The following is a 6,000-nucleotide window of genomic DNA, read 5'->3' on the forward strand; positions in this document are numbered from 1 at the left end:
CCCTGGACGGATCTCACGAGATATCTTGGTCTACTCAGGTGCGGAATCCCTGCCTAGATCGTTACGAGTATAGAACACGAATCACACGAACACACGAAACGAACACACGTTATATATTATAACTCAAACACGTGATGTAATATCACTGTTACAGACTCTCGTCCTCACGTTACAATGAACTTGAACAACTGACACGAACTTAAACAACGAACTGGTACTAAGCACCAAGCCGTAAGCTAGGTATATAAATACACGACAACTTCGCCTAGCATGTTCAGGAGAAGTTGTCCATAACTTCGCTTGACTAACAAGTTCGCCTGTTAAGCGAACTTGTCAGTAACTTCGCTTAAACATACAAAACATAATTAAACATTACAGACTCGATTACAGACACTAGACTATGAACTACTGGCATTATGCACCAACAGTGTACCCTTCAAGTATCTGAGCACCCATTTAACGGCTGCCCAATGTTCTCTTCCTGGATCTGACATAAATCGACTAACCACCCCAACAGCATGAGCAATATCTGGTCGAGTGTAGACCATGGCATACATGAGGCTACCGACCACTGATGCATATGGAACCTTGGACATCTCTGATCTTTCTTCTTAAGATTTAGGAGACTGATCTTTGGTAAGCTTCAAATGACTTCCTAATGGAGTATTTCTAGGCTTGCTCTTTTCGTCATTCATCTTGAATCTCTCCAACACTTTCCCTATGTATTTCTTCTGGGATAGTGTTAGAGAACCATCCTTGTTTCTAGTGATACTCATCCCAAGTATCTGTTTGGCTAGACCCAAATCCTTCATCTCGAATTCTTTAGACATTTGCTTTTTCAACTTGCATATCTTTTTCACATCAAATCTTGCAATCAATATATCATCAACATAAAGTAACAATATGATATAAGAGCTGCTGAATTTTTCAGATAACAACAATGATCCATCTGGCATCTCTTGAATCCCGACCTCTCCATGAAGCTATCAAACTTCATGTACCACTGTCTAGGTGCCTATTTGAGACCATACAAGCTCTTCTTCAATTTGCAGACCCAATTTCTTTTCCAACAACCTTGAATCCCTCAGGTTGTGCCGTATAAATGTCCTCATCTAAGTCACCATGCAGACAAGATGTTTTCACATCTAGCTGCTCTAGATACAACTTTTCCGCAGCTACAATACTAAGAACCAACCTGATGGTAGTCATCTTCACCACTGGAGAGAAAATCTCATCATAATCAATTCCCTTCTTCTGCTGAAACCCCTTGACTACTAAACGGGCTTTATACCGTTTAGACCCATCATGTTCTTCTTTGACCCTGAAGACCCATTTGTTCTGTAGAGCTCTTTTATCTGACAGAAGCTTGACTAAGACCCAAGTCTTGTTTTTATCTAAAGAGCTCATCTCATCCTTCATTGCATGCTCCCACTGGAAAAAATCTTTCGTCTTGACCGCTTCAGAGTAGCTTTCCGGTTCACCATTTCCTGTCAAGAGAATATAATTAACTGAAGGATTGTATTTATTAGGAGGCTTACTAACTCTGGTGGATCTCCTGACCCAATTCTCAGACGGTTCAGGTTGTTGTAGAGGCTGCTCAACTTCATGATCTGAGCTCCCACTGTCAGAGACTTCTCCTGTCTCACTATATCCACCTTCATCAAATTCTGGTCTTGCGTCATCTTCAGAATTTGATTCAGGTTCTCCAACCGGTTTATCCTTTTGACTACCGGCGTCAAACTCAACAACTTCTTTCTGAACCTCTGACTTTTCTAAATTCTTGTCTTTGTACAGCTCTGCTTCATTGAATTCAGCGTGCTTGCTTCTAACTACCTTTCTGCTTTCAAAATCCCAAAGCTTGTAGCCCATCTTTTCTGACCCGAAACCAATAAGCGTGTACTTCTTTGCTTTAGCATCTAACTTGTCACCTTCTGGATAGATGTCATAAGCACTACACCCGAATATTCTTAGGTGATCATACTTTACCGCTTTGCCCTTCCATTCTTTTTGAGGAATCTTGAATCCCATTGGTACCGAGGGCCCACGATTGATAAGATAGGCCGCGGTGTTAACCGCATCAGCTCGGAACATTTTTGGGAGCCCCACATTCAATCTCATACTTTTGGCTCTCTCACATAATGTTTTGTTCATCCTCTCTGCAACGCCATTCTGTTGCGGAGTTCCTGGAACTGTATTTATCATCTTGATCCCTCTTTCAGCACAATAATCAATAAATTCTTTGCTGATGTTTTCTCCACCGTTGTCAAACTTCAAGCACTTAACCTTCAAATCAGTTTCAAGTTCAACAGCAGATTTCCGTTTCTTAAAAATACCAAAAACTTCATATTTGTGTTTAAGAAAGTAAACCCATACCTTGCGTGTTGAATCATCGATGAAAGTAACATAGTAGCGAGATCCTCCAATTGAAGCAACCGATGTCGGTCCATATACATCCGAGTGAACTAGCTCTAATTTCCGAGCTTTTGGTACTCTACCTGTCTTAGCAAAACTAACCTTCTTTTTCTTGCCGAAGACACACGGTTCACAAAACTCAGGCTCGACCCTTTTCAATTCTGGAAGCTTTCCCCTGGCCACAAGCATTTTCATCCCGTTTTCACTCATGTGACCGAGTCGTTGATGCCATAAATTTGATTGACTCAGCCCACTAGTCACTACATTAACGCCTTCAGTTGGTACTTCAACCATATATAAAGTACCCCTCTTCTTACCTCTAGCAATCACCATACTGCCTTTCACTACTTTTCATTGTCCTCCACCAAAGTGGTCATCGTATCCCTGATCATCAAGCTGCCCAATGGATATCAACATCCTTTTCAAACCAGGAACGACCCGAACGTTCTTCAAGGTCCATATGGTTCCCAATGGTGTTTTTAAGTCTATATCTCCAATTTCTGTAATATCAAGACTGTGATTATTAGCCAAACGAACTTTACCAAAGTTACCTGTTCGTAGATTCTTCATCTTCTTCGTGCTAGAGGTAGCATGAAACGATGCTCCCGAATCCATAATCCAATCTTCAACTGTATTTTTGACACAACAAATAAGAGCATCATCTGAATCATCTGATGTTGTGGCAGCATTCACCTCTTTCTTATCTTTAGGTGGGTTGGTGCATTGACTTCTGAAGTGCCCGGTTTCATCACAATTCCAGCAAACTATGTCTTTTCTTGGTTTTGCTGATCTTGATTTGCTTCTTCGTTTTGACTTTAACCTTCATCTATTTCCACCTCTATTATTACTTCTCCCTCTCCCCTCAGTACTGAGCAATGAACTTGACTCTCCCGAATTCCTCCTTCTCGAGTCCTCATTCAATATCAAGTCACGAACTTTAATAAAAGTGAGGGTCTCAACTGCCCCACTAACTGCAGTAATAGTTCCTGACCAACTGTCAGGTAATGAGGATAAAAGCAAGCATGCTTGTAGTTCATCATCTATCTTGAAGTTTACTGAATTCAAACGAGACAAGTGAGAATTAAACAAATTAATATGCTCAATAACAGAACCTCCCTCTTTCATGCGGGTGTTGACTAACTCCCGTATCAGAAACACCTTGTTGGCAGAAGATAGCTTCTTATACATATTTGACAAAGCCTCTATGATTCCTCGTGCTGAGGTTTGTTCAGAAATATTGTAACCAACATTCATAGAAAGAGTGAGCCTGATAGTTGACATAGCCTTCTTATCGATTGCCGTCTATTCTTCCGTTGCGGGTGTAGGAGGAGGCTCTAAGGCTGCATCCATATCCTTTTGTATAAGCAAATCCTTGATTTGCATCTTCCACCATCCGAAATTCTTCCCGTCAAACTTCTCAATTCTAACTTTTCCATCATCAGATATCTTTGCTTGCTGAATAATGGAAACTGACCAGAGAACGTGGAACCTGAAAATCGCAGCAGCAAAAAACCAGTGCAGAAACTTTTGTTTTGAGTGGCGGTAGCGGTTCTGCAGTTCCGGCAAGGCTACTGAAGGCGGCTGGAGACTGGCGGCTAGTGTGTGTTCTTGATCAAGAACCTAGCTCTTGATACCAGTTGTTAGGTTCTAGAGCACACACGAAAGCAATAAAAGACACGAGATTTACGTGGTTTGGTTACGGTGTGTAACCTACGTCCACAGGTGCAACTAGGGTTTATATTTTATTGAGTGATAATCTGTTACAAGTACAAGAGATTATATATAGGCTAGCTAATTAGGGTTTAACCCTTTGCTAATCTTGCCAAATAGGAAAACTAACAAACTGGGCTTGGGCTATTAGGGCTGGCCAGACCCGTTTCTGCCTTTTCTCTTATTCTGGCTATCCCATTAATGGGTTGGGCTAAAGACAACATATCTCCAACACATAAATTAGGTTAATGGAAATTTGATTATAATCTGGGTATTGTTGCAGTTTTAATAATCTAGGTATTCAAGCTTTATATTATTCATATTCATTACTCTCCTGATTTGATTCTGTTTTGAAACATGTTAAGAAATTCACTTTTAAACTGGCTTTAATTGTGGCTAATTGGTGGGGGATTATCTTTAATTTTCTTAGGTTTTCATTGTTTCCTTCATACTTTGATGAGAATTAGAGCGACCTAATCTTCATTATCAAGTCTATTTTACTTTCATTTTAACCTTATTCTATTTGACCTGATGTAGTTGTTAATAGATTGATTGATGAATTTCAATGTGATGTAAATCGTTAGGGTTCAATAGCCAGAAGTTCCTTGATTGATTGTTCATGGATTGTGATGAGAAGGATTATTATGTTGAATTATTTTCATTGTTGTTTGAATTTAAATGCAACTGAGATAATTTTTTTTTACCTTTTTTTATTTTATTATATGATGTTTGTTTTGACATAATGTTATAAATGTGAAGAAGAAATTATAATTGTATTTGATGTACAGGAACCAATGATCATGTATGCCGACTTCAGAGATAATGATCTCCCTCGCATCAACTTTAGATCATGGCCATTCAGCATCACTCATATTACGCTAACTTTGGGTAATTTCTTTATTTCTGTTTGTCTTGTACACTCAGGGTTGTTTTTTTGCATTGAAGCGATTCAATACTGGACATCTTACATTATTGACTCCTCTCTTCAGGTTTTTTAACATTTTTTTGATAAAGTCTGTTAATTTATATTTGTGCTACATTTTTTAAACTTTTTATTTATTTATTTTAATATTTTTGTTCATGGTCAAATACCAGAACAACTTGGAAGATCTTTTTATGCTACACACTTTCTTGATGCTGGAAAGGTTAGTTTTACAACTTTATTACAACTTCATGTGTGAATTTATTATACAACACGAAGCTGGTTAAGTTTTGTATAAGTGGGTTTCGTTCGGTTTCGCATTTAGCCACGAACGAAACCGTTTACCTAAATGGTTCGTGTTTGGCATTCGTGTTTCTTCATTCAACTTTAACCAAACATGATCTCGACCAATTTGAACGAATTAAATTGTGTTCCCTGTAAATGAACATTAAATAACATGAACGAACAAATATAAATGAACTTAAAATAAGGAGACGGTTTAGTGAGTTTTCTGTGTACATTCAATTTGGTGGGGACACATTTGAAAATTTTGAGTTTTTTATGGTGTGTTAAAGACAACAAGTCTTAATAAACAATTATGAGTCTATTTTAAAAGAGATGCAAGTTATTTTTTTTTTATTTTTTGTTGTTTTTTTTAGGGTTAGTGAGTATCATGTATTCTTTTTCTATCGAAACTTTGCTTTCATGGTTTGTTTGTATCATTTTCCGATAATGGTAGCATTTACGATTTTTAAAAAAAGCTTTATGATTTGCTTTAGCAAACATTGAATGCTATTGTGTATCTGTGTTGCAGTTGCTAATGAACTAAATTTAGGGAAAAACCAAAACTAAAATTTAATATTATACTAAAAAATGTTTTAGGGTGAAGAGGTAATGTTATACTTTTACTTCTTTGGATAGACACAGTAACTAGCATGGTTATAATGGGTGTAGTG

This window comes from Bidens hawaiensis, unplaced genomic scaffold (genome assembly GCF_021521415.1).
Source record: "Bidens hawaiensis isolate Kalapana, Puna unplaced genomic scaffold, B.hawaiensis_p1.1 tig00071656_1, whole genome shotgun sequence".
NCBI lineage: Eukaryota > Viridiplantae > Streptophyta > Magnoliopsida > Asterales > Asteraceae > Bidens > Bidens hawaiensis.